The sequence below is a fragment of the Scyliorhinus torazame genome, chromosome 25 (genome assembly GCF_047496885.1).
Source record: "Scyliorhinus torazame isolate Kashiwa2021f chromosome 25, sScyTor2.1, whole genome shotgun sequence".
Lineage (NCBI taxonomy): Eukaryota > Metazoa > Chordata > Chondrichthyes > Carcharhiniformes > Scyliorhinidae > Scyliorhinus > Scyliorhinus torazame.
The window spans coordinates 43,908,147-43,930,620 of NC_092731.1; the positions used below are offsets into that span (position 1 = coordinate 43,908,147).

At 45.7% G+C, this 22,474-nt stretch overlaps 4 non-coding genes across 4 annotated transcripts; all 4 read right to left on the minus strand.

Moving 5' to 3' along the window:
• Positions 1–5,283: 5,283 nt before the first annotated feature.
• trnad-guc (transfer RNA aspartic acid (anticodon GUC)) lies at positions 5,284–5,355 on the minus strand. Its single transcript has one exon. It is a non-coding gene; the product is annotated as a tRNA-Asp (tRNA).
• Positions 5,356–6,327: 972 nt separating this feature from the next.
• trnad-guc (transfer RNA aspartic acid (anticodon GUC)) lies at positions 6,328–6,399 on the minus strand. The gene has a single exon. It is a non-coding gene; the product is annotated as a tRNA-Asp (tRNA).
• Positions 6,400–7,684: 1,285 nt separating this feature from the next.
• Positions 7,685–7,756, minus strand: trnad-guc (transfer RNA aspartic acid (anticodon GUC)). Its single transcript has one exon. It is a non-coding gene; the product is annotated as a tRNA-Asp (tRNA).
• Positions 7,757–11,594: 3,838 nt separating this feature from the next.
• On the minus strand, positions 11,595–11,666 carry trnad-guc (transfer RNA aspartic acid (anticodon GUC)). The gene has a single exon. It is a non-coding gene; the product is annotated as a tRNA-Asp (tRNA).
• Positions 11,667–22,474: the final 10,808 nt, after the last annotated feature.

The following is a 22,474-nucleotide window of genomic DNA, read 5'->3' on the forward strand; positions in this document are numbered from 1 at the left end:
CTGAGGGTTTCTGCGCCTCTGAAATCACTCCATTTACTGAAGATGCTCGATTTGGCTGTGAAATCAGTAAAATCGCGGCAACTCAATACCATGTGGAAAGGAAGATCGTCCCATGTTAATTTTGGAAGACTGGATGCAGGATCACCCAAACACTTCCACGTGTATTGAGCTGTAAATATTGAGGCTGTTGTTCACTTCAGACCCTGACATCTGCAGGTGGGCTAATGGCAGCAATATTCACACGATCAGTTCCAGTGGCATGAAATTTGGCAAAAATTAGATCGGAAATTATGTTTGGCTCCATATAAAGAAAAAACGATTTCAATTAACCTGTTGTCTAAACAGGGCCACTACTTATATAGTCAGCAAGCAACATTATACATCAGACTTTTGCGCAAATGAGGAGATGTGTATTTTTGCTTTTCCCAGAAAACACATTGAATTAAACTGTCTTGTTCACGATCACGACACAGTATGAAGAGAGATGGGATCGGCAGGTTCCAAAATCACGAATCACGTCGACGCTGGTTACATTCGTGTCAGAAGTGTGTCGGCCAAGGGCACAGTGTCTGAGGGACTGGGTCTGCCTGGGGCAATTATGATATTCAGTACACTGTCAATGAGATTTTGTTCCCCTTTACTTCGTAATAATAGACAGAGTAGTGAAGTAAAGAAGACATGAAAGACAAATTCAGGAACCACGGTTCAGAAGGGTCCACTATGCGTCACTTTACAAGACATTTCTTGGAATGAGGCTGATGCGTGTTGAGAGATGATCCGGGTCATCAAATTTATACATTTTGTGTCCAGTTTTTGCATTTTCATCGCGGTTCGAAGGCCGTTGTTTAATATCGCGGGGTGCAGGTCATCTGTATCGGCGAATGTGTTCCTAACCAGTAGCTGCGAGTCACTGTCCGATCCTGCTTGATTGTCTTATTATTCACGAGTTGGTTGAGTTGACCGTTGGAGAAATCTCTTTGAATTGTATCATTTTTGCGAGTGCATATCGTGTGCGACAAATGGCGCATGTTGAAGGCAGCGTTTTTCTTTTACAGGGGCAAATATGGGAAATGAAGAAGGTAATGTGTCCGTTTCGCTGACCCACGCATTGCACAGAAATATTGGTGCGAGCGGTTTTGATGAGCGGTCTCAATTCCGCACTGTTGATTGCATCTCTGGGGCGGTGTGTCTTGGCGGATTCGACAGCCAACGTACCAATTCTAAAAAATCATTCCCAATTTTTTTCTGGGAAGGTACAAACTCTCCCCGTCGGGGAATTGAACCCCGGTCTCCCGCGTGACAAGCAGGGATACTAACCACCATACTAACGAGGAACTTTGGTTGGGCTAGCCACGCTTGGCCAACTGAGGGTTTCTGCGCCTCTGAAATCACTCCATTTACTGAAGATGCTCGATTTGTCTGTGAAATCAGTAAAATCGCGGCAACTCAATACCATGTGGAAAGGAAGATCGTCCCATGTTAATTTTTGAAGACTGGATGCAGGATCACCCAAACACTTCCACGTGTATTGAGCTGTAAATATTGAGGCTGTTGTTCACTTCAGACCCTGACATCTGCAGGTGGGCTAATGGCAGCAATATTCACGCGATCAGTTCCAGTGGCATGAGATTCCGCAAAAATTAGATCGGAAATTATGTTTGGCTCCATGTAAAGTAAAAACGATTTCAATTAACCAGTTGCCTAAACAGGGCCACTACTTATATAGTCAGCAAGCAACATTATACATCAGACTTTTGTGCAAATCAGGAGATGTGTATTTTTGCTTTTCCCAGAAAACACATTGAATTAAACTGTCTTGTTCACGATCACGACACAGTATGAAGAGAGATGGGATCGGCAGGTTCCAAAATCACGAATCACGTCGACGCTGGTTACATTCGTGTCAGAAGTGTGTCGGCCAAGGGCACAGTGTCTGAGGGACTGGGTCTGCTTGGGGCAATTATGATATTCAGTACACTGTCAATGAGATTTTGTTCCCCTTTACTTCGTAATAATAGACAGAGTAGTGAAGCAAAGAAGACATGAAAGACAAATTCAGGAACCACGGTTCAGAAGGGTCCACTATGCGTCACTTTACAAGACATTTCTTGGAATGAGGCTGATGCGTGTTGAGAGATGATCCGGTTCATCAAATTTATACATTTTGTGTCCAGTTTTTGCATTTTCATCGCGGTTCGAAGGTCGTTGTTTAATAATAATGTGGCGCTGCTAGTCAAGAGCAGTATTACGGTGGCGGAGAGGATGCTAGATGGGGACTCTTCTGCCGAGGTAGTATGGGCTGAAGTTAGAAACAGGAAAGGAGAGGTCACCCTGTTGGGAGTTTTTTATAGGCCTCCTAATAGTTCTAGGGATGTAGAGGAAAGGATGGCGAAGATGATTCTGGATATGAGCGAAAGTAACAGGGTAGTTATTATGGGAGATTTTAACTTTCCAAATATTGACTGGAAAAGATATAGTTCGAGTACAATAGATGGGTCGTTTTTTGTACAGTGTGTGCAGGAGGGTTTCCTGAAACAATATGTTGACAGGCCAACAAGAGGCGAGGCCACGTTGGATTTGGTTTTGGGTAATGAACCAGGCCAGGTGTTGGATTTGGAGGTAGGAGAGCACTTTGGGGACAGTGACCACAATTCGGTGACGTTTACGTTAATGATGGAAAGGGATAAGTATACACCGCAGGGCAAGAGTTATAGCTGGGGGAAGGGCAATTATGATGCCATTAGACGTGACTTGGGGGGATAAGGTGGAGAAGTAGGCTGCAAGTGTTGGGCACACTGGATAAGTGGGGCTTGTTCAAGGAACAGCTACTGCGTGTTCTTGATAAGTATGTACCGGTCAGACAGGGAGGAAGGCGTCGAGCGAGGGAACCGTGGTTTACCAAGGAAGTGGAATCTCTTGTTAAGAGGAAGAAGGAGGCCTATGTGAAGATGAAGTGTGAAGTTTCGGTTGGGGCGATGGATAGTTACAAGGTAGCGAGGAAGGATCTAAAGAGAGAGCTAAGACGAGCAAGGAGGGGACATGAGAAGTATTTGGCAGGAAGGATCAAGGAAAACCCAAAAGCTTTCTATAGGTATGTCAGGAATAAGCGAATGACTAGGGAAAGAGTAGGACCAGTCAAGGACAGGGATGGGAAATTGTGTGTGGAGTCTGAAGAGATAGGCGAGATACTAAATGAATATTTTTCGTCAGTATTCACTCAGGAAAAAGATAATGTTGTGGAGGAGAATGCTGAGCCACAGGCTAATAGAATAGATGGCATTGAGGTACATAGGGAAGAGGTGTTGGCAATTCTGGACAGGCTGAAAATAGATAAGTCCCCGGGACCTGATGGGATTTATCCTAGGATTCTATCGGAGGCCAGGGAAGAGATTGCTGGACCTTTGGCTTTGATTTTTATGTCATCATTGTCTACAGGAATAGTGCCAGAGGACTGGAGGACAGCAAATGTAGTCCCTTTGTTCAAAAAGGGGAGCAGAGACAACCCCGGCAACTATAGGCCGGTGAGCCTCACGTCTGTAGTGGGTAAAGTCTTGGAGGGGATTATAAGAGACAAGATTTATAATCATCTAGATAGGAATAATATGATCAGGGATAATCAGTATGGCTTTGTGAAGGGTAGGTCATGCCTCACAAACCTTATTGAGTTCTTTGAGAAGGTGACTGAACAGGTAGATGAGGGTAGAGCAGTTGATGTGGTGTATATGGATTTCAGCAAAGTGTTTGATAAGGTTCCCCACGGTAGGCTATTGCAAAAAATACGGAGGCTGGGGATTGAGGGTGATTTAGAGATGTGGATCAGAAATTGGCTAGCTGAAAGAAGACAGAGGGTGGTGGTTGATGGGAAATGTTCAGAATGGAGTGCAGTCACAAGTGGAGTACCACAAGGATCTGTTCTGGGGCCGTTGCTGTTTGTCATTTTTATCAATGACCTAGAGGAAGGCGCAGAAGGGTGGGTGAGTAAATTTGCAGACGATACTAAAGTCGGTGGTGTTGTCGATAGTGTGGAAGGATGTAGCAGATTACAGAGGGATATAGATAAGCTGCAGAGCTGGGCCGAGAGGTGGCAAATGGAGTTTAATGGAGAGAAGTGTGAGGTGATTCACTTTGGAAGGAATAACAGGAATGCGGAATATTTGGCTAATGGTAAAGTTCTTGAAAGTGTGGCTGAGCAGAGGGATCTAGGTGTCCCTGTACATAGATCCCTGAAAGTTGCCACCCAGGTTGATAGGGTTGTGCAGAAGGCCTATGGAGTGTTGGCCTTTATTGGTAGAGGGATTGAGTTCCGGAGTCGGGAGGTCATGTTGCAGCTGTACAGAACTCTGGTACGGCCGCATTTGGAGTATTGCGTACAGTTCTGGTCACCGCATTATAGGAAGGACGTGGAGGCTTTGGAGCGGGTGCAGAGGAGATTTACCAGGATGTTGCCTGGTATGGAGGGAAAATCTTATGAGGAAAGGCTGATGGACTTGAGGTTGTTTTCGTTGGAGAGAAGAAGGTTAAGAGGAGACTTAATAGAGGCATACAAAATGATCAGGGGGTTGGATAGGGTGGACAGTGAGAGCCTTCTCCCGCGGATGGATATGGCTGGCACGAGGGGACATAACTTTAAACTGAGGGGTAATAGATATAGGACAGAGGTCAGAGGTAGGTTCTTTACGCAAAGAGTAGTGAGGCTGTGGAATGCCCTACCTGCTACAGTGGTGAACTCGTCAACATTGAGGGAATTTAAAAGTTTATTGGATAAACATATGGATGATAATGGCATAGTGTAGGTTGGATGGCTTTTGTTTCGGTGCAACATCGTGGGCCGAAGGGCCTGTACTGCGCTGTATTGTTCTATGTTCTATGTTCTATCGCGGGGTGCAGGTCATCTGTATCGGCGAATCTGTTCCTAACCAGTAGCTGCGAGTCACTGTCCGATCCTGCTTGATTGTCTTATTATTCACGAGTTGGTTGAGTTGACCGTTGGAGAAATCTCTTTGAATTGTATCGTTTTTGCGAGTGCATATCGTGTGCGACAAATGGCGCATGTTGAAGGCAGCGTTTTTCATTTAAGGGGCAAATGTGGGAAATGAAGAAGGTATGTGTCCGGTTCGCTGACCCACGCATTGCACAGAAATATTGGTGCGGGCGGTTTTGATGAGCGGTCTCAATTCCGCCCTGTTGATTGCATCTCTGGGGCGGAGTGCCTTGGCTGATTCGACAGCCGATGTACCAATTCTAAAAAATAATTCCCAATTTTTTTCTGGTAAGGTACAAACTCTCCCCGTCAGGGAATTGAACCCTGGTCTCCCGCGTGACAGGCGGGGATACTAACCACTATACTAACGAGAAACTTAAATTTGGGGAGCTAGGCTTGGCCAACTGAGGATTTCTGCGCGTCTGAAATCACTCCATTTACTGAAGATGCTCGATTTGTCTGTGAAATCAGTAAAATCGCGGCAACTCAATACCATGTGGAAAGGCAGATCGTCCCATGTTAATTTTGGAAGACTGGATGCAGGATCACCCAAACACTTCCACGTGTATTGAGCTGTAAATATTGAGGCTGTTGTTCACTTCAGACCCTGACATCTGCAGGTGGGCTAATGGCAGCAATATTCATGCGATCAGTTGCAGTGGCACGAGATTCCGCAAAAATTAGATCGGAAATTATGTTTGGATCCATGTAAAGTAAAAACGATTTCAATTAACCTGTTGCCTAAACAGGGCCACTACTTATATAGTCAGCAAGCAACATTATACATCAGACTTTTGTGCAAATGAGGAGATGTGTATTTTTGCTTTTCCCAGAAAACACATTGAATTAAACTGTCTTGTTCACCATCACGACACAGTATGAAGAGAGATGGGATCGGCAGGTTCCAAAATCACGAATCACGTCGACGCTGGTTACATTCGTGTCAGAAGTGTGTCGGCCCAGGGCACAGTGTCTGAGGGACTGGGTCTGCGTGGGGCAATTATGATATTCAGTACACTGTCAATGAGATTTCGTTCCCCTTTACCGGTGGAGAAATCTCTTTGAATTGTATCATTTTTGCGAGTGCATATCGTGTGCGACAAATGGCGCATGTTGAAGGCAGCGTTTTTCTTTTACAGGGGCAAATATGGGAAATGAAGAAGGTAATGTGTCCGCTTCGCTGACCCATGCATTGCACAGAAATATTGGTGCAGGCGGTTTTGATGAGCGGTCTCAATTCCGCACTGTTGATTGCATCTCTGGGGCGGTGTGTCTTGGCAGATTCGACAGCCGATGTACCAATTCTAAAAAATCATTCCCAATTTTTTTCTGGTAAGGTACAAACTCTCCCCGTCGGGGAATTGAACCCCGGTCTCCCGCGTGACAGGCGGGGATACTAACCACTATACTAACGAGGAACTTCGGTTTGGCGAGATACGCTTGGCCAACTGAGGGTTTCTGCGCTTCTGAAATCACTCCATTTACTGAAGATGCTCGATTTGTCTGTGAAATCAGTAAAATCACGGCAACTCAATACCATGTGGAAAGGAAGATCGTCCCATGTTAATTTTGGAAGACTGGATGCAGGATCACCCAAACACTTCCGCGTGTATTGATCTGTAAATATTGAGGCGGTTGTTCACTTCAGACCCTGACATCTGCAGGCGGGCTAATGGCAGCAATATTCACGCGATCAGTTCCAGTGGCATGAGATTCCGCAAAAATTATATCGGAAATTATGTTTGGCTCCATGTAAAGTAAAAACGATTTCAATTAACCAGTTGCCTAAACAGGGCCACTACTTATATAGTCAGCAAGCAACATCAGACTTTTGTGCAAATCAGGAGATGTGTATTTTTGCTTTTCCCAGAATACACATTGAATTAAACTGTCTTGTTCACGATCACGACACAGTATGAAGAGAGATGGGATCGGCAGGTTCCAAAATCACGAATCACGTCGACGCTGGTTACATTCGTGTCAGAAGTGTGTCGGCCCAGGGCACAGTGTCTGAGGGACTGGGTCTGCGTGGGGCAATTATGATATTCAGGACACTGTCAATGAGATTTCGTTCCCCTTTACTTCGTAATAATAGACAGAGTAGTGAAGCAAAGAAGACATGAAAGACAAATTCAGGAACCACGGTTCAGAAGGGTCCACTATGCGTCACTTTACAAGACATTTCTTGGAATGAGGCTGATGCGTGTTGAGAGATGATCCGGTTCATCAAATTTATACATTTTGTGTCCAGTTTTTGCATTTTCATCGCGGTTCGAAGGCCGTTGTTTAATATCGCGGGGTGCAGGTCATCTGTATCGGCGAATGTGTTCCTAACCAGTAGCTGAGAGTCACTGTCCGATCCTGCTTGATTGTCTTATTATTCACGAGTTGGTTGAGTTGACCGTTGGAGAAATCTCTTTGAATTGTATCATTTTTGCGAGTGCATATCGTGTGCGACAAATGGCGCATGTTGAAGGCAGCGTTTTTCTTTTACAGGGGCAAATATGGGAAATGAAGAAGGTAATGTGTCCGCTTCGCTGACCCATGCATTGCACAGAAATATTTGTGCAGGCGGTTTTGATGAGCGGTCTCAATTCCGCACTGTTGATTGCATCTCTGGGGCGGTGTGTCTTGGCGGATTCGACAGCCGATGTACCAATTCTAAAAAATCATTCCCAATTTTTTTCTGGTAAGGTACAAACCCTCCCCGTCGGGGAATTGAACCCCGGTCTCCCGCGTGACAGGCAGGGATACTAACCACTATACTAACGAGGAACTTCGGTTTGGCAAAATACGCTTGGCCAACTGAGGGTTTCTGCGCTTCTGAAATCACTCCATTTACTGAAGATGCTCGATTTGTCTGTGAAATCAGTAAAATCGCGGCAACTCAATACCATGTGGAAAGGAAGATCGTCCCATGTTAATTTTGGAACACTGGATGCAATTCACCCAAACACTTCCGCGTGTATTGAGCTGTAAATATTGAGGCGGTTGTTCACTTCAGACCCTGACATCTGCAGGCGGGCTAATGGCAGCAATATTCACGCGATCAGTTCCAGTGGCATGAGATTCCGCAAAAATTATATCGGAAATTATGTTTGGCTCCATGTAAAGTAAAAACGATTTCAATTAACCAGTTGCCTAAACAGGGCCACTACTTATATAGTCAGCAAGCAACATTATACATCAGACTTTTGTGCAAATCAGGAGATGTGTATTTTTGCTTTTCCCAGAAAACACATTGAATTAAACTCTCTTGTTCACCATCACGACACAGTATGAAGAGAGATGGGATCGGCAGGTTCCAAAATCACGAATCACGTCGACGATGGTTACATTCGTGTCAGAAGTGTGTCGGCCCAACGCACAGTGTCTGAGGGACTGGGTCTGCGTGGGGCAATTATGATATTCAGTACACTGTCAATGAGATTTTGTTCCCCTTTACTTCGTAATAATAGACAGAGTAGTGAAGCAAAGAAGACATGAAAGACAAATTCAGGAACCACGGTTCAGAAGGGTCCACTATGCGTCACTTTACAAGACATTTCTTGGAATGAGGCTGATGCGTGTTGAGAGATGATCCGGTTCGTCAAATTTATACATTTTGTGTCCAGTTTTTGCATTTTCATCGCGGTTCGAAGGTCGTTGTTTAATATCGCGGGGTGCAGGTCATCTGTATCGGCGAATCTGTTCCTAACCAGTAGCTGCGAGTCACTGTCCGATCCTGCTTGATTGTCTTATTATTCACGAGTTGGTTGAGTTGACCGTTGGAGAAATCTCTTTGAATTGTATCGTTTTTGCGAGTGCATATCGTGTGCGACAAATGGCGCCTGTTGAAGGCAGCGTTTTTCTTTTACAGGGGCAAATATGGAAAATGAAGAAGGTAATGTGTGCGTTTCGCTGACCCACGCATTGCACAGAAATATTGATGCGGGCGGTTTTGATGAGCGGTCTCAATTCCGCACTTTTGATTGCATCTCTGGGGCGGTGTGCCTTGGCGGATTCGACAGCCGATGTACCAATTCTAAAAAACCATTCCCAATTTTGTTCCGGTAAGGTACAAACTATCCCCGTCGGGGAATTGAACCCCGGTCTCCCACGTGACAAGCGGAGATACAAACCACTATACTAACGAAGAACTCCGGTTTGGTGAGCCACGCTTGGCCAACTGAGGGTTTCTGCGCCTCTGAAATCACTCCATTTACTGAAGATGCTCGATTTGTCTGTGAAATCAGTAAAATCGTGGCAACTCAATACCATGTGGAAAGGAAGATCGTCCCATGTTAATTTTGGAAGACTGGATGCAGGATCACCCAAACACTTCCACGTGTATTGAGCTGTAAATATTGAGGCTGTTGTTCACTTCAGACCCTGACACCTGCAGGTGGGCTAATGGCAGCAATATTCACACGATCAGTTCCAGTGGCACGAAATTTGGCAAAAATTAGATCGGAAATTATGTTTGGCTCCATATAAAGTAAAAACGATTTCAATTAACCTGTTGCCTAAACAGGGCCACTACTTATATAGTCAGCAAGCAACATTATACATCAGACTTTTGTGCAAATGAGGAGATGTGTATTTTTGCTTTTCCCAGAAAACACATTGAATTAAACTGTCTTGTTCACGATCACGACACAGTATGAAGAGAGATGGGATCGGCAGGTTCCAAAATCACGAATCACGTCGACGCTGGTTACATTCGTGTCAGAAGTGTGTCGGCCAAGGGCACAGTGTCTGAGGGACTGGGTCTGCCTGGGGCAATTATGATATTCAGTACACTGTGAATGAGATTTCGTTCCCCTTTACTTCGTATTAATAGATAGAGTAGTGAAGCAAAGAAGACATGAAAGACAAATTCAGGAACCACGGTTCAGAAGGGTCCACTATGCGTCACTTTACAAGACATTTCTTGGAATGAGGCTGATGCGTGTTGAGAGATGATCCGGTTCATCAAATTTATACATTTTGTGTCCAGTTTTTGCATTTTCATCGCGATTCGAAGGTCGTTGTTTAATATCGCGGGGTGCAGGTCATCTATATCGGCGAATCTGTTCCGAACCAGTAGCTGCGAGTCACTGTCCGATCCTGCTTGATTGTCTTCTTATCCACGAGTTGGTTGAGTTGACCGTTGGAGAAATCTCTTTGAATTGTATCGTTTTTGCGAGTGCATATCGTGTGCGACAAACGGCGCATGTTGAAGGCAGCGTTTTCTTTTACAGGGGCAAATATGGGAAATGAAGAAGGTAATGTGTAACGTTTCGCTGACCCACGCATTGCACAGAAATATTGATGCGGGCGGTTTTGATGAGCGGTCTCAATTCCGCACTTTGATTGCATCTCTGGGGCGGTGTGCCTTGGCGGATTCGACAGCCGATGTACCAATTCTAAAAAACCATTCCCAATTTTGTTCTGGTAAGGTACAAACTCTCCCCGTCGGGGAATTGAACCCCAGTCTCCCGCGTGACGGGAGAGGATACTAACCACTATACTAACAAGGAACTTCGGTTTAGTACGACACGCTTGGCCAACTGAGGGTTTCTGCGCCTCTGATATCACTCCATTTACTGAAGATGCTCGATTTGTCTGTGAAATCAGTAAAATCGCGGCAACTCAATACCATGTGGAAAGGAAGATCGTCCCATGTTAATTTTGGAAGACTGGATGCAGGATCACCCAAACACTTCCGCGTGTATTGAGCTGTAAATATTGAGGCTGTTGTTCACTTCAGACCCTGACATCTGCAGGCTGGCTAATGGCAGCAATATTCAGGCGATCAGTTCCAGTGGCATGAGATTGAATTAAACTGTCTTGTTCACCACCACGACACAGTATGAAGAGAGATGGGATCGGCAGGTTCCAAAATCACGAATCACGTCGACGCTGGTTACATTCGTGTCAGAAGTGTGTCGGCCCAGCGCACAGTGTCTGAGGGACTGGGTCTGCGTGGGGCAATTATGATATTCAGTACACTGTGAATGAGATTTTGTTCCCCTTTACTTCGTAATAATAGACAGAGTAGTGAAGCAAAGAAGACATGAAAGACAAATTCAGGAACCACGGTTCAGAAGGGTCCACTATGCGTCACTTTACAAGACATTTCTTGGAATGAGGCTGATGCGTGTTGAGAGATGATCCGGTTCATCAAATTTATACATTTTGCGTACAGTTTTTGCATTTTCATCCCGGTTCGAAGGCCGTTGTTTAATATCGCGGGGTGCAGGTCATCTGTATCGGCGAATCTGTTCCTAACCAGTAGCTGCGAGTCACTGTCCGATCTTGCTTGATTGTCTTATTATTCACGAGTTGGTTGAGTTGACCGTTGGAGAAATCTCTTTGAATTGTATCGTTTTTGCGAGTGCATATCGTGTGCGACAAATGGCGCATATTGAAGGCAGCATTTTTCTGCTACATGTGGGAAATGAAGAAGGTAATGTGTCCGTTTCGCTGACCCACGCATTGCACAGAAATATTGGTGCGGGCGGTTTTGATGAGCGGTCTCAATTCAGCACTGTTGACTGCATCTCTGGGGCGGTGTGTCTTGGCGGATTCGACAGCCGATGTACCAATTCTAAAAATTCGTTCACAATTTTTTTCTGGTAAGGTACAAACTCTCCCCGTCGGGAAATTGAACCCCGGTCTCCCGCGTGACAGGCGGGGATACTAACCACTATACTAACGAGGAACTTCAGTTTGGCGAGACACGCTTGGCCAACTGAGGGTTTCTGCGCCTCTGAAATCACTCCATTTACTGAAGATGCTCTATTTGTCTGTGAAATCAGTAAAATCGCGGCAACTCAATACCATGTGGAAAGGAAGATCGTCCCATGTTAATTTTGGAAGACTGGATGCAGGATCACCCAAACACTTCCGCGTGTATTGAGCTGTAAATATTGAGGCGGTTCTTCACTTCAGACCCTCACATCTGCAGGCGGGCTAATGGCAGCAATATTCACGCGATCAGTTCCAGTGGCATGAGATTCCGCAAAAATTAGATCGGAAATTATGTTTGGCTCCATGTAAAGTAAGAACGATTTCAATTAACCAGTTCCCTAAACAGGGCCACTACTTATATAGTCAGCAAGCAACATTATACATCAGACTTTTGTGCAAATCAGGAGATGTGTCTTTTTGCTTTTCCCAGAAAACACATTGAATTAAACTGTCTTGTTCACCATCACGACACAGTATGAAGAGAGATGGGATCGGCAGGTTCCAAAATCACGAATCACGTCGACGCTGGTTACATTCGTGTCAGAAGTGTGTCGGCCCAGGGCACAGTGTCTGAGGGACTGGGTCTGCGTGGGGCAATTATGATATTCAGTACACTGTCAATGAGATTTCGTTCCCCTTTACTTCGTAATAATAGACAGAGTAGTGAAGCAAAGAAGACATGAAAGACAAATTCAGGAACCACGGTTCAGAAGGGTCCACTATGCGTCACTTTACAAGACATTTCTTGGAATGAGGCTGATGCGTGTTGAGAGATGATCCGGTTCATCAAATTTATACATTTTGTGTCCAGTTTTTGCATTTTCATCGTAGTTCGAAGGCCGTTGTTTAATATCGCGGGGTGCAGGTCATCTGTATCGGCGAATCTGTTCCTAACCAGTAGCTGCGAGTCACTGTCCGATCCTGCTTGATTGTCTTATTATTCACGAATTGGTTGAGTTGACCGTTGGAGAAATCTCTTTGAATTGTATCGTTTTTGCGAGTGCATATCGTGTGCGAAAAATGGCGCATGTTGTAGGCAGCGTTTTTCTTTTAAGGGGCAAATGTGGGAAATGAAGAAGGTATGTGTCCGTTTCGCTGACCCACGCATTGCACAGAAATATTGGTGTGGCCGGTTTTGATGAGCGGTCTCAATTCCGCACTGTTGATTGCATCTCTGGGGCGGTGTGTCTTGGCGGATTCGACAGCCGATGTACCTATTCTAAAAAATCATTCCCAATATTTTTCTGGTAAGGTACAAACTCTCCCTGTCGGGGAATTGAACCCCGGTCTCCCGCGCGACAGGTGGGGATACTAACCACTATACTAACGAGGAACTTTGGTTTGGGGAGACACGCTTGGCCAACTGAGGGTTTCTGCGCCTCTGAAATCACTCCATTTACTGAAGATGCTCGATTTGTCTGTGAAATCAGTAAAATCGCGGCAACTCAATACCATGTGGAAAGGAAGATCGTCCCATGTTAATTTTGGAAGACTGGATGCAAGATCACCCAAACACTTCCGCATGTATTGAGCTGTAAATATTGAGGCGGTTGTTCACTTCAGACCCTGACATCTGCAGGCGGGCTAATGGCAGCAATATTCACGCGATCAGTTCCACTGGCATGAGATTCCGCAAAAATTATATCAGAAATTATGTTTGGCTCCATGTAAAGTAAAAACAATTTAAATTAACCAGTTGCCTAAACAGGGCCACTACTTATATAGTCAGCAAGCAACATTAGACTTTAGTGCAAATCAGGAGATGCGTATTTTTGCTTTTCCCAGAAAACACATTGAATTAAACTGTCTTGTTCACCACCACGACACAGTATGAAGAGAGATGGGATCGGCAGGCTCCAATATCACGAATCACGTCGACGCTGGTTACATTCGTGTCAGAAGTGTGTCGGCCCAGGGCACAGTGTCTGAGGGACTGGGTCTGCCTGGGGCAATTATGATATTCAGTACACTGTCAATGAGATTTCGTTCCCCTTTACTTCGTAATAATAGACAGAGTAGTGAAGCAAAGAAGACATGAAAGACAAATTCAGGAACCACGGTTCAGAAGGGTCCACTATGCGTCACTTTACAAGACATTTCTTGGAATGAGGCTGATGCGTGTTGAGAGATGATCCGGTTCATCAGATTTATACATTTTTTGTCCAGTTTCTGCATTTTCATCGCGGTTCGAAGGCCGTTGTTTTATATCGCGGGGTGCAGGTCATCTGTATCGGCGAATCTGTTCCTAACCAGTAGCTGCGAATCACTGTCCGATCCTGCCTGAGTTGGTTGAGTTGACCGTTGTTGAAATCTCTTTGAATTGTATCGTTTTTGCGTGTGCATATAGTGTGTGACAAATGGCGCATGTTGAAGTCAGCGTTTTTCTTTTACAGGGGCAAATGTGGGAAATGAAGAAGGTAATGTGTCCGGTTCGCTGACCCACGCATTGCACAGAAATATTGGTGCGGGCGGTTTTGATGAGCAGTCTCAATTCCGCCCTGTTGATTGCATCTCTGGGGCGGTGTGCCTTGGCGGATTCGACAGCCGATGTTCCAATTCTAAAAAATAATTCGCAATTTTTTTCTGGGAAGGTACAAACTCTCCCAGTCGGGAATTTGAACCCCGGTCTCCCACGTGACAGGCAGGGATACTAACCACTATACTAACGAGTAAATGCTATTTTGTGAGCCCCGCTTGTCCAACTGAGGGTTTCTGTGCCTCTGAAATCACTCCATTTACTGAAGATGCTCGATTTGTCTGTGAAATCAGTACAATCGCGGCAACTCAATACCATGTGGAAATGAAGATCGTCCCATGTTAACTTTGGAAGACTGGATGCAGGATCACCCAATCTCTTCCACGTGTATTAAGCTGTAAATATTGAGGCGGTTGTTCACTTCAGACCCTGAAATCTGCAGGCGGGCTCATGGCAGCAATATTCACGCGATTAGTTCCAGTGGCATGAGATTCCGCAGAAATTAGATCGGAAATTATATTTGGCTCCATGTAAAGTAAAAACGATTTCAATTAACCCGTTGCCTAAACAGGGCCACTACTTATATAGTCAGCAAGCAACATTATACATCAGACTTTTGTGCAAATCAGGAGATGCGTATTTTTGCTTTTCCCAGCAAACACATTGAATTAAACTGTCTTGTTCACCATCAGGACACAGTATGAAGAGAGGTGGGATCGGCAGGTTCCAAAATCACGAATCACGTCGACGCTGGTTACATTCGTGTCAGAAGTGTGTCGGCCCAGGGCACAGTGTCTGCGGGACTGGGTCTGCGTGGGGCAATTATGATATTCAGTACACTGTCAATGAGCTTTCTTTCCCCTTTTGCTACCCTCTTGCTATTTATGTACGTGTAAAAAGCCTTGGGATTTTCCTTCACCCTCCTTTCCAATGACGTATCATGACCCCTTCTAGCCCTCCTGACTCCTTGCTTAAGTTCCTTCCTACTTTCCTTATATTCCACACAGGCTTCATCTGTTCCCAGCCTTTTAGCCCTGACAAATGCCTCCTTTTTCTTTTTGACGAGGCCTACAATATCTCTCGTTAACCAACATTCCCGAAAATTGCCGTATATATCCTTCATCCTCACAGGAACATGCCGGTCCTGAATTCCTTTCAACTGACACTTGAAAGCCTCCCACATGTCAGATGTTGATTTGCCCTCAAACATCTGCCCCCAATCTAGGTTCTTCAGTTCCCGCCTAATATTGTTATAATTAGCCTTCCTCCTATTTAGCACATTCATCCTAGGACCACTCTTATCCTTGTCCACCAGTACTTTAAAACTTACTGAATTGTGGTCACTGTTACCGAAATGCTCCCCTACTGAAACATCTACCACCTGGCCGGGCTCATTCCCCAATACCAGGTCCAGTACCGTCCCTTCCCTAGTTGGACTGTCTACATATTGTTTTAAGAAGTCTTCCTGGATGCTCCTTACAAACTCCGCCCCGTCTAGGCCCCTGGCACTAAGTGAGTCCCAGTCAATATTGGTGAAGTTGAAGTCTCCCATCACCACACCCCTGTTGTTTTTACTCTTTTCCAAAATCTGTCTACCTATCTGCTCCTCTATCTCCCGCTGGCTGTTGGGATGCCTGTAGGAACCCCCCCCAACATTGTAACTGCACCCTTCTTATTCCTGATCTCTACCCATATAGCCTCACTGCCCTCTGAGGTGTCCTCCCGCAGTACAGCTGTGATATTCTCCCTAACCAGTAGCACAACTCCGCCTCCCCTTTTACATCCCCCTCTATCCCGCCTGAAACATCTAAATCCTGGAACGTTTAGCTGCCACACATACACAGTCACAGACTTTTTCAGAGACAAACGATCTCTCCCTCAGGCACGCGCTTAGCATAAACTATTTCCAAAACACATTCTCTTTTTCTGTCTCCCTCTCACACATATGCACATATTCTCTGATACAATCGCACTCCCTCTAGCTCTCTGCCTCAGAAACACAGACACAAATTGCTTCTGAGTTTGCCTATCTCTCTGTGTCTCTCTTTCACACACACACACACACAGACAGACAAGGACCGTTCTGTCACACGCTCTCTCTCTCTCAAACGCACACACACAAACTCTTTCTGGCTCTCTCTCGCTGTCCTTATCTCTCTCTCTACCTCGCTATATCTCTTTCAATCTCTCTCTCACATACACACTGTCACAGACTCTTGTCATGATATTCAAACACACACATCATGATGGACACACCAACAGGCAAATCAGAGCACACAACACCACAACCAATCACAGACAAGAACACCAACCACATAAAAAGCACGAGCACGACACCTGGTGGGCAGTAGGTCTGGGGATAAAGAAACAGAGAAGAGCTGTTACAACATCACAAGCAGGGAACCCCCACGTGCAGAGTGCAAAGACAAAACTGTACATAGTAAGTTTGAATAAAATAGCGTTGTACCATATACAACCGTGTTGGCTCATCTGTGTGTCAGAACACCCAACACCACATGGTACAGGAGTGGATCGATACCTGCCTACTAACCTGCCATTCTGGACATGGACCGCACCGACAAACCGCAGCCGTTGCAAGTCGCGGGGAACCTAGGTACCAATTGGAAGCTCTTCAGGCAGCGATTTGACCTGTACATCCGTGCCACCGAAAAACAGAGTGCCTCGGATGACACGAAGATTGCAATGCTCCTCTTCTACGCAGGTCAGCACGCCACCGACGTCTTCAACTCACTGGTGTTCGAAGAAGGCGAAAACCAATCCAAATATGACACGGTCATCCTCAAACTGGACCAGCACTTTCAAGTTGAAGTAAATGAAAGTTTTGAAAGATACCTCTTTCAGCAACGCCTGCAAGGTAAGGAGGAGCTTTTTCAACCCTTCTTGACGCACCTCCGGATTCTAGCGCAGTCCTGCGGTTACGGCACCACCACAGAGTCCATGATCAGGGACCAGATTGTTTTTGGCGTTGCCTCTAGTGGCCTACGCCAGCAGCTTCTTAAAATGAAAAGCCTCACCTTAGCGTCTGCTGTGGAAGCCTGTGTCCTCCACGAAAATGCTACCTGCCGTTTTGCCCGATTTCAGGCGTCCGAGTTGGCACGGAGGGGGTCCCCAGCCGTCGAATCGGCAAGCCAGGCCGCCCACGACGTCGAACGCATCCAGGCCGTCGATTACTTCCCGACCCACGGCCCGGACGACAGCGGCCGCTTCCCGCGCTTTTCGCGGTCTCCCGCGCAGGTGCGCGCCAAAAATAACGGCCACCACGAGGGACGCACTGCGCAGGCGCGCCCACCGCAAGATCGCACTGCGCATGCGCAGTGGCGCAACGAACGCCGTGACGTCATGACGTGCGGCAATTGTGGAGCTCTACATTTAAAAGGTCCTGCAAAAAACCGACAGTGCCTCAGATGTGGCAAGATGGGCCACTACGCAGCCCACTGTCGTTCGGCTCAACCCATGGATCCGGCGCATCCTCGACAATCTCGCAGACAAGTCAGGACCGTCCAGCCCACGCATCAAGACTTCCAGTTAAGTGATGCAGATGACCAGGATGCCTTCCGCGTTTCCGTCATCGATGTCAACAAGGTCAATGCCATCAATCCAGCCGATGAGTGGTGTGCCACCCTGACGGTCAACCCGAACTCGTCGCAAGCCCATTAGACTGGACTTATAATACCGTTCATATGTTTAACAAGTTGCACAATTTTACATGATAACCTGTTGTTGTTTATCGTTCCAGATGTCGTCTGACTGGACAACTGTTCAAGTTTTTTTTTCTTCTTCTCTCGTTCGCATTTATGTTATGTTATGGTACAACTTGGTTCATGTGACGCACCCGACATCGCCCCATGTACATAGTTCCGTCATATTCACATGCTGCACACGACACACACACACTCTTAGATGCACTCACGACACGATCATATTTATTACCACGTAGGCACATATCTTTGTAAAAAGGGGTGATGTCATGATATTCAAACACACACATCATGATGGACACACCAACAGGCAAATCAGAGCACACAACACCACAACCAATCACAGACAAGAACACCAACCACATAAAAAGCACGAGCACGACACCTGGTGGGCAGTAGGTCTGGGGATAAAGAAACAGAGAAGAGCTGTTACAACATCACAAGCAGGGAACCCCCACGTGCAGAGTGCAAAGACAAAACTGTACATAGTAAGTTTGAATAAAATAGCGTTGTACCATATACAACCGTGTTGGCTCATCTGTGTGTCAGAACACCCAACACCACAACTCTCAAAAACGTTTTTCTGACACAAACACTCTCACTCTCTCTCTCCTCCACACACTCTTTCTGGCACATTCTACCTCTCTATCTCTCTCTGCCTCTGCCTCTGTCTCCATCACTATCTCTATCTCTGCCCAGTTCGGCCTACTCCCATTTTTGTCTGGTCTCGTCCAGTGGAGTTCTAGCTCCATCCAGTAGCTATCCGAATATTTTGACATAAACATCCACCCCGTCTCGCTGCTGGTGCCTCTCAGGTCCTCCAGTCGTGTGTTTTCTGGGGGCCCGGGGTACCCTACAGTCTCTTTGCGGAGGAGGTGTTTTATTTGGAAGTGTCTCAATTCCTGTCCTTTTCCTAGTGTCCACTTCCTCATCACTTCGCCCAGTGTCGCCAATGGGCTCGTTGTGCATCTTGCTGAGGAGCATAGGAGTGCTGATGACACACAGACTACTTTAGACGCACGCACACACTCGCTCACACACACAGACTACTTTTAATGCATGCGCACACACAGGCTACTTTTGACACGCACACGCACTCTCTGGCACACACAGACTACTTTTGACGCACACGTTCATTCTCTCGCACACACTCGCACACACACATGCATATACTACTTTGGACGTGCATGTTCACTCTTTCATGCACACACACGCATGCACAGACTACTTTTGACGTACAGGTTCACTCTCTTGCGCACACACAGATAGACTATTTCTGATGCACATCTCGCTCTTGCACACACACAGACTATTTCTGACGCACAACTCTCTCTCGCACACACACTTGCGCTCAGACACACAGACTAACTTTGAGTCACAGGTTCATTCTCTCGCACAGAAACACACAGAGAGACTACCTTTGACGCACACATCTCTCTCGCACGCACACACAGACTATTTCTGACGCAATGCTCTCCCTCTTGCATACGCACGCAGACTATTTCTGATGCACATCTCGCTCTCCCGCGCACACACTTGCACACACACAGACTACTTTTGACTCACAAATTCACTCTCTCGCACACACACTCGCACACACAGACTATTTCTGATGCACAATCCCTCCCTCTCTCGCAAACGCACAGACTATTTCTGACGCACATCTCTCTCTCCCGCACACACACTTGCACACACACAGACTACTTTTGACTCACAAATTCACTCTCTCGCACACACAGACTATTTCTGACGCACATCTCTCTCGCCCGCGCACACACTTGGACACACACACAAACAGACCACTTTTGACGCACATCTCTCTCTCTTGCACATAAACACAGACGATTTCTGACGGACATCTCTCTCTCTCTCGCACACAGACACAGACTATGTCTGATGCACATCTCTCTCTCCTGCACACACAGACTATTCCTGACGCACATGCTCGCCCCCTCGCGCACACACACACACTCTATTTCTGACACACATGCTCTCCCTCTCGCAGACACACAATTTCTGACACAATGCTCTCCGTCTCTCTTACTCTCTCTCTCACAGACACAGACACAGACTCTTTCTGGCACACATCGTCTCTCTCCAGCGCAAACCCACGCACACAAACTCTTTCTGACACACACTCACTCTCTCTTAATCCCTCTCACACACAGGCACAGACTCTTTCTGACACCACTCTCTCGCTCTCTTCCCCCCTCTCTCTCCCTCTCACACAAACACACTCACACACAGACGCTTTCTGAAATATACAATCACTCTTTCTCGCGCACACGCACTCATACGCACACAGAGACTCTTTCTGACACACCCGATCTCCCCCTACCTCCCTCCCTCTCTCGCCCACACACACAAACACTTTCTGACTCCCTCTATCTTTCAATCTTTCTCCCTCTCATACACACATACAGTCATCGACTCTTTCTGACGCAGACACACTCCATCTCTCGCTCTCTCTTAATGAAGTTTCATCAGATTTGTTCCAGGGATTTTTCGAGTGTCCTATCAAGATAGATGGAAGAAGCTAGGCCGGTATTTTGCACAGTTTATTTCTGACACACACACTCTCTCTCACTCTCTCTCTCCCGCTCCCTCTTATTTTGAGCAGTAAGTTGATAAGATTGAGAAATATAAAATACTTATAAGGGTAGACAGCTTAGCTGCAGGTAAAATGTTAACCATTGTTTGTGAGTTTGGAACCGGTGGGACAATAGCAAAAGCAAAAAGCAGCAACCCATTTAGTAGAAAGGTGACGATATTTACTCAAAAGATTGTTGAATAATCAAAATTTTCTGTGCCAGAGGACCATGGGAGCTCAGAAATTGAGTGGTATTGTGATTGAATACAGCTGTTTATCGGAAGTATGTTTGTATCGAACAGATGTGTTATCATCACCATCCAACTTACTCCCTCAATGCCACTCAATATATATTGAAGGAAATGGAGCAGATTGGTATGAAGAAAATGGAGACCACATGTTTATTTGGAACAAAAGAGCTTAGATGAATGAATGGAGAAAAGCATTTTCAGAGCATAATATAGAAAAAAGCAAACAGCGTTCAAGCCAATATATGTCGATCAAGCCTAATAAAGCCCAAAACATTATAAATATGATTCTCGGGGGATAACAATGGCAAGAATTGAAGATGAACATTGATCAACACTTTCGTATGACGTGTTTGAAAAGGTGGGTACGTTGTTTGAGTGCTCCGTCTCCTTATAACAATACCACTAATAGCACTACTGATTATACTTTAATAACAGGAGTAGCAATAATGCAAATGCATTGGCTGAGGTGCAAACAAAATCCACAAACATAATTTCAGATGTGAGGCAGCGCATTTCATGAAGTGTAAACGGTGAAGAGGGAAGGACAGGGGTAATCTGATGACAGTGTTTGCATGCCGCACAATTTCTAGGGAAGAGCTCCAGATATTCCCAATTGTAGTCAGACTAAATCTAGATAAGAAAACAAGATGAGAGTAAAACTAATAATTTCCTCTCGAAATACAGCAGCATGTTTATCACCAATTACTAAACAGAATGTGGAACTTCCCTCCAGTTTGCTGAATTGATCAGAATATCTCAGAACCATTTTTCTCTGGGTTGGAGATTAAGATGAAAGAAGAGGAAACAGCAGCATTAGAAAGTGTTGCCGTTTTGTTCAATTGGGGGTGATTAAAGCTTGTCAACTGCGGACATCACCATATCCAAGCGGAGTCTCTGATTGTTTGGGATTTCAGTTAGTCAGTGTTCTGAACTTGCCGATTGGCTCAGGGGGCATCATTCTGTGGTTGGACCTCCTGATTGGCTGAAAGGCTGTCCGGCAGCGGCTGGAGATCCTGATTGGCTGAGGGGCTGTAGGTCAGTTTTATTTATTGGTTAATTTGATAATTGTTGTAACCGGATATTTCACCGCGATCTTGATCTGCTCCCTGAACCTGGACTGAGTCACCACATAAATAAATGTGTTTGTGCAGCAATTTAAATCCCGCATCATAAATCCGACTTCTTGTAAATTATATTGTGGAATGGTGAGGTAATATAATCCTCTCAAATCAATATAGAAAAATTTAATAACAAACACAGTCCAGAGGAGAATGAAAGCTCCGGAGATGCTGAAGAGTAAAATCATTGACTTCCTTCTGCTCTCCATCTCTGGGTCTTTACGATTGTCTCCCTGACTCTGAGCCCTCAGTGCCTTCCGGCTTCGACTTGTGATTAAAATGTGTCTGACTGTCAGAGTGTTGATCAACAGGATTAAAAAGAATGGGATCAATGGAGTTAAAATCTGATCAAACCAGTTGTATACAACCCATCCGGGATCAGTGTAATAGCTGCTCTTTGTCTGACAGAACCACGGCACATTGTCGATTATCTGTACAGGTTTATTTGTAAAGTACCGTGGGATGTTTTTTATACAGAGCAAGAGGCCGCTTGTTGACAGGACCACAGCCGCTGTTTTCCCGGTGCAATAGTGTCTTTTCAGTTTCTGGCAGCGAATGGCCACAAATCGATCAAAGGAGAATGTGAGGGTGAACCAGACAGAACAGTCCGCGGCTGCAGGCATCA